The sequence below is a fragment of the Passer domesticus genome, chromosome 6, assembly GCF_036417665.1.
Source record: "Passer domesticus isolate bPasDom1 chromosome 6, bPasDom1.hap1, whole genome shotgun sequence".
Taxonomy (NCBI): Eukaryota; Metazoa; Chordata; class Aves; order Passeriformes; family Passeridae; genus Passer; species Passer domesticus.
Window position 1 is genome coordinate 6055509 of NC_087479.1, and position 7087 is coordinate 6062595.

A 7087-nucleotide genomic window follows, 5' to 3' on the forward strand; every position below is an offset into this window, starting at 1 on the left:
GCTCCAGCCTCTCTGCTCCATCCCTGGGCACTCCTGGGGTGACATCAGCACCATGAGATCATCTCTCTTGACTGGCTGGATTTTCTTACAGGTTTTCCCTGGAGGGCTTCTGGTTACTCTCCGGTTGCAGTTTCTCTGCTGCAGGGACTTCTGCAGGCTCATGTTCCCTTTTCCATCGTGCCCAGATGTTGCTCCACCCCAGGGTCTCCATGCAGCTGTGGCTCCATCAGCTGTCAGAGCCACTGTGCTGGGAATGTTTGTGATGGGGAGGTACTGCAGCCACCTCTGGCTGATCCAGGCTGTACCCACAGCAGTAGCCCTACTGGAAAGTTTTTCTGGCTTGGCATGGGGTTGGGCTCTGCAGGAAAGGTTTTCTCTTTACTCTGCTCAGCCTTTTCTCTGCCCAAGCACACAAGCCTCTCCTTCTTCATCTGCCTTGCAGGAATTTTAGGTCCCTGCAGAAGACTCGGGCTGATATCCTGGCAGGAAGTCCTCAGTATCTAAAAGCTGCCCATGGCTGGTGATGTTCAGAGGTCTCAGACTCAGGTTGGAGGCTTGGGAGAGCAGCACCTCCCTGGCACAGGAGGAGCCCCTGGAAGTGCAGGGATGAGCACCTGGGGGCATTAGGAGGTGTGGCAGTAACAGCAGCCTCCCTGTATCACTGTGGTGGATGGAACCCTGAGAATGCCCTCACTGCCTTGGATTACTGGTGACAGAAGGGTGTTACTAAACTGGCAGACAGGGAAATCACAGTCACACGAACAGCAACAGGGACCTCCCCAGTAGAAATGTCCTTAGTCACAGCTGGATTACCAACCCCATCCTTATATTTTCCATGGGGGCGGCATGAGTAAGAGATGACTCCTAGGGATGTCTGTTGCCTCCAGAAACCCTTAAGGAGAGAAATGCTGATGGGACTGTCAGGCTTGGCTTTTCATCCCCTTATGTGGGATGTTGAGTGGTTGTGCAAGGACTGGGATGGTACAAACATCAGGTACAGGACAGGGCCAGCCCGGGGGGCCAGGATGTTGAGGACTGCCCCAAGCAACCCCCAAGGCAGTGTCACTGGGAAAGGATGGGGATGCACAGTTCAGCATTTTCCACAGTATCTGCAAAACCTCAGTCCCTCCAGAGATTATATTTGGGACACAGACCTGCCTTGGAGAAGATCCCCCAGCCCCTCCAGCAAACCTGCTCTGTCCATGGCTCTCCCTGTTTTGACCAATGTTGGGAGTGAGATCAGATCTTGGGAGTGTGTCAGTATCTCCCAGATGCTGGTTTATGTATAAGGGACAGAGCAAATGATGAGCACAGGGCTCAAACACATGCCAAGTCTCACAGGGCTCCTGCAGCTCCCAGCCATGGGTATCCCGGGAGCCTCAAGACCCTGACTCAGCCTCCCCACAGCCAGCTGGGCTGTTGGGGTGCAGGAGAGGGAGATGGCAGCCACCAGCTCCCTCCAGGACCAGGGGCTGCACCCAGACCCCAGCGTGATCCCCCTCTCTGTGGAGATCTGGGAAAGGAAGGAATGGGAAAGGACTTTCCCACTTGGGCAAAGCTGATGGGAATAAAACCTTGCTCCCTCAGCCCTGAGTGCTGAGGCGGTGGGAATCTGAGCTCAGCCCCTAGGCGACTTAATGGGCTTTAAAAAAACCCCTTTGTATTGGATCCATTCTTCTTCCCAAAGCTTGCTGGCCCCGTTCCAAGGGGAAACCTTTGATTCTACAAATACACCACAATTATCATCCCGAGGAGTCTCAGCTATCAGGCTCCCCGCCTCCCAGAGATCAGCAGGATGCCAGAGAGGTGCTTAAATCATTTAGTCCTAAGAAAGCCTTGGACTGTAACAGCTTCCCCGTTGCTTGGAAAACGCCACCCCTCTCCCAAAAGCTTGGCTCCATTTTTCTCCCAGTCATGCCGTCGCTAGTGGAGGCAGGGCAGGCAGTGCTGCAGAAACCAGGCCACTGGGCTTCCCGGTGATTTCATCAGTCCTGGGACCCAGCTCGTGGAGATTTATGAGCTCACAAGAATCTCGCCTCGGAGTTATCTCCCCCTCCCCGCTTTTTATGGCTCTGCAGAAAGGGATTCGTGGATAGAGCCCTGCTGGGTACCGTAACAGGCTTGCTCTGTTTGACAGTTGCAAATATTTTTCTTCAACATTGCACAGGTCCATGTGCTCAGGCTGCTCGCCAGCGTTGCCACCACCCAGCACCGGGAAGCTCAACTTGGTGTGGGGGAGACACAAACCAAAAGCTTGCCAAGCACTGCATCCACTCCCTGACTCCTATCCCTTGCTCACGACTCCCCTAAGCTCTCCTCCAGGTAGGTTTTTATTATTTTTAAATTGTTGTGTGTGTGGTGGTTTTTTGTTGGTTTTTTTTTTGTTTTTTGTTTGTTTTTTTGTTTGTTTTTTTTTTGTTTCCCAGAAGTATCTTTATTTTCTTCAGGTAATACAAATCCTGCCCTTCTGCAATGCTCTCCAGTGTCATGCTGGGGTTTTTGAAGGGGCTATGTGCTCCACTTCCAGCAGGAGTCCAGCACTTCTCTCCTTGCAGAAATCCCCCTTTAAAGCACGTCATCAGTACTCTTCTGCAGCTGTTTTCTTAGTAGTCTAAATAAAGCTTTCAAGTTACAACTCCTTGATGTGAAGCCAGATTCAGAGGCTGTCAGTTCCTTTGTGTATCCTCAACTTGTCTGGGGGTGTTTTATTTTGGGATGGCTGCTTGCTGCAAAGCTGTCCATTTAGCAGCCTGTTCCTGCCACATTCTGCTCCTTGCAAATGACAATGTAAGCTCCAAAGCACCAGAGTCCAACCCCTGCAAACCCTTTGCACTGTGCCTGCCTTTCTGTGAGGATAAAGGATTTTAAAAGCAGGAATTTGCTCAGGCCGTGGGCTCACCATTACAGCAGCCCCAGGGAAAGATGTTTCACTGTGGCTGAACAGCCAAGGCCAGTGTCCTTCCCAAGCTGCAGCTGCAGCCCCCACAGCTGTGGGATACAGATGGAGTCCCTTCCTCATGGGAATCAGTTATATGGGGAAGGCTGATCCCCTCTGGTGACACACAGCCACCCTGTGGGTCTAGCAGAGTCTGTGTGACATGGCATTTTCTTTGGGGATGGCATCCCCATCCTGCTCCAGGGCCGTGTGTCACTGCCTTGGTTACACTGCTGTGGCCAAGCCAGCCAGTTCCCTGGGCCACTCTGGGATGAAGGGGATGGGAGGCTGAGCCAGCTCTGCCACCATGAGGAATGTGGACCCATAGCCAGCTTAGGGACCCACACAGATAACTCCAGGAATCTATAGGCAAGCAACAGGGTGAGGCCGAAAATCTGTTCCTATCCTTTACCAAAACCACTGCCACTTACTTAGGATGCTCCAGGCATGATTCAGCACTCATTATCTTCATTGAGCTGGAGATCAGGCTGCAATATTCCCAGATAATAGCTTTATTAGCTCTGTATTATTCTTTCAACATTATTTATTTACACTGAGTCAAGAACACTCAAAGCTTTCACTGAAACAGTAACACCAGTTCGTCAGAAAACATTTTACACTGTGCTTTTTACAGGAGCAAAGATCCTGTGTAGCAGGAACTGGCCCAGGACAAAAGTACCCTTGCCATTGAGGTCTTTTTGGCTGAAAGAAGCTGTAGGTATTATGGGTGCCTCACCAGATGCTAATAGTGTGGAAAGGTAATTTTCTAGAATTTCAGCACAGGCAATGGACTGTTGTGTCCTGTTACCTGCTGTGCTGGCTCCGCCAGGGCTGCTCCTGGCCCAGGGATAGCTGACACTCATGGCACAACTCACCAGGGCCTTTTTCTTGAGCTCCCATGACCTGTCTGCCTCCAGCCATCCATCCTGCACAGGCTGGCACCAACCCTCTTTTGGCTGGGGCAAGATTGCATTCTCCCTCCTTGTCCCCTGAAAAAGGAATTAGACGGATTTAATGATAAATGCTTGGGATCTTGGCTTCAGCTTTGCATGTATGGGCCACTGCAAAGCTGTGGTAGCCCAGAGAACCAGTCCTGGCTACAAGGAGTTGGCCCCAGAAAGAGCTGCCTGGGAGGTCCTGCACTATGTGCTGGCGATGTAACCAAGTCCAGATTTTCCTCTGACTTGGTGTTACTGCAGAGGATGTCTGTGGGGGATGACAGCAGCTGAGTATCCATTCACCTTTGCCCTATCCTTAATGACCTTGTCATGAAAAACAGGAGCTGACAACCTGACCTTCCAGACAACCAGCTCCTCCCTGGGATGCAAAGAACCTTTTCTGGCACAGGGTATTCCACTTTCTCCATTTCTTTCCAAGTGACTCTCTTTGCAATCAGAGCTGCTAATCATCCTATTACACTGCCCAGTCTGGATTAAAGGGACCCACAGGATGCTGGGGGTTTTTTTGGCCCACATTCTCCCTATGAGCTCTTGGTACCCATTGCTTCCAGATCTGAGCACAGCCCCACATGACACCTGACACACTAGCTGGGGAGCATGCTCCAGGAATGTCATATCACCCACCTGAGTCCAGAAGAGGTGAACATGCACATTCTTGATAGCCCCAAAGGGCCCTGCTCTCCCCACTTTGTTCCTGGAAGAAGGATTCCCACTTGGGGAGTGACTGCTTGTGATGTACCCACCACACCGATGGTGTGGCTCCCCAACAAACCTGGCAGATGCTTTGATGTGTATTTCTTTGCTATTTGAAACAGTCTCTCCTGGACGGGCTTGAACTGGAGGCTGTGCATAAAAGCTGCCCTTGTTTTTATTGGGCTACCATCCATGTGTTTATAACAGAGATGCCCTGGGTGATTCTGCTGGTGGGAAGTGGAGGTGAAGGGGCTCCTTTGGATGTGCTCAGAAATCATCTCCACCTCCAGCACTCCTTTTAGAGATGTTTAACATCATCCATCTTTCAAGCCTCTCACAGCACAGCCACATCTCTGGGGTTTGGTATAAACACTCAAGTTCAGAGTCAGTGAGACAGAGCGGGGCAGGAGGTGCAGTTACGAGACGTCCTGCGTCAGACATGGTGCAATTTGTAGCTGCTTGGAAACGCCCTGGCAGAGAAACAGGGGATCTGGGAGACGCACCTCTTCATTCCCAGCCCAGCCCAGGGGCAGCCTGCCAGCCCCAGAGCACAGGCACGAAGCCCTAATGGAGCTACAACACAAACTGCTCGTTTGCTTGCTGTTTGTACTCTACATCAACCAGAGCTGTCTGGAAGAAGCTCTGGATAATATTTGTTTGTGTGTTCCTCTTCAAAATCCCAGCTCCAGCTTTCTGGAGCTGCTAGGAATGTACTGCACTGGCACTGCCTCTAACTGAAGCTCTTGTCAGCCAAGAAGGAATTAATTTGTCCCTTCTTTTGAAGTGGGGTCTCCATCCCTCTCCCCACCTGTGGTACACCCACCTACATCCCACCTCAGGGTCTTCTACTGAACAGCCACTGCCACCACCAGCCCAGCTCCATCTGCTCCACTTCTCTCCCATACCCATTCCTTTCCTTTGGGACATACCTTCCCTGGGTGCAGATGTCCAGCACCAAGTCCTGGTGTCCTCTATGGCTCCAGCAGCTCCTGGGAGCTGGACTGCAAGTAGATATCTTGCCCAAGTCCAAGGAGTGGATCAGTGTCAGAGGAGGGATGTGGACCTCCCTCCCTGTGCTGTGCCTCCCTGCCAGCCCCGCTGTGTGTGAAAAGCGCACAAACCGGACATTCAACTCACCAAGTCTTTGCACAAGGCCGGCCACGGCCGGGGCTGCCAGGGAGTTATCAGATGCTCTTGTGGCTCTGCAGAGAAGCCAGGATTCTAAGGGAAGGGTTACTGATTGCATTTTGGCCCTGGGGAGCTGTGTTGGACAAACTGCTGTATAATCACTGCACAGTCCAGCCTGCAGAACAGCACTGTAATATTTTTCTCTTATCATCGTGCAGCTTTGGAAGCTCTTATTTGATCTCCTTTATCCATGTGAATGTGTTCAAGAATGCAGCAGCCTCTGCCTGCAGAATAGTTCCTATTGTTCCCTTTGTTCATGTGTCTGGGCTGCTCCTCAGCCTCCTCTCTCCCTTCCTGCAAAGAGACACACTCTGCATGGTCAAAAAGTATCTTTACAACTTGATGTTAGATATTAAGTCAGCCATGAGAAAGGCAGAGGGCATATTTTCCTGAATATTACACCTTTTTGTGATGCAGAGGGGAGCGTGGTGAAAGGTACCCTGAGCTCACATAGTGAATTAGATGCTTTTAACTTCATCCAGGATCTACTCACCCATGCCCAACCTGCAAGCTGCTCTGAATTAATGCTGAAAATGGATGGCATTGGATTGAGCATATTTGGTTTATCTGTCTGTTCTTCTTCAAGTGCTGACCCTCTTAGCTTGAATAAATCCACAGTAACACAGTAAATCAGCCTGGAAAAGAAACAAAGAATCTGAAGGCCATGAGAAATACAGATCCACATTTCAATTTTTTATCCTGCTTTTTTTTCTGATACAAAAGCTTATACATGCCTTCATGCTGAAAACAGGCTGGAATTGACTTAGATATTAAAAGTGTTTAACTTGGAGAGTTCTTTTTGTGAGTGTGGAACTGAATTCAGTGCTTTTCAAAAGCAGGCCTCCAGCTTTGCAAAAATGTCTCTCCAATTTCTAGATCAGCCCTTTCTACTTCTCCTTTCAGAGAGGTCTGCAGCAGGTTATCCTAACATGATCTGCACAATCTTTAAACCCCATCTAGTGCTCAGCTTCAAAATAAACCTCAAACAAACCTCAGGTCCATCTGAAAACCCATCTCCTCTCCATCCTCCTTGTAGAGAACCTGTAGGAAAATGTCAAATTAAACAAATGAGAACTTTGGCACAGCTGAGTAAGATCAGGCCAAGTTAGTCATCAAAGTTACAGCTGGAGGTTGTTAATCTGTTGGTGATTTCCAAGCAAATTGTTTTTTGTATTCTGTTTACAAAATAAGGGAATTGGGATTTTAGGTTGAGCCTGGAGGCTGATGCATCACCAGCCATGGTAAAGCACAGATGACACGGAGCTTGCTCGCACACTGAGGAAGATGTGCTCCTTAATGAAGCCTGAGTCAT

The 7087-nt window shown here is 50.0% G+C and overlaps 1 protein-coding gene across 1 annotated transcript in view; it reads right to left on the reverse strand.

The window, feature by feature from the left end:
• DAAM1 (dishevelled associated activator of morphogenesis 1) overlaps nucleotides 1-6828 on the reverse strand; it is a 103372-nt gene extending 96544 nt beyond the window's left edge. The window contains exons 1-3 of the mRNA XM_064422984.1: nucleotides 6767-6828; nucleotides 6269-6410; nucleotides 5517-6069 (exon numbers count right to left, since the gene is read on the reverse strand). The gene's annotated coding sequence lies outside the window, so the exon portion shown is untranslated. The remainder of the gene's footprint in view (nucleotides 1-5516; nucleotides 6070-6268; nucleotides 6411-6766) is intronic.
• Between the last annotated feature and the right edge of the window lie 259 nt (nucleotides 6829-7087).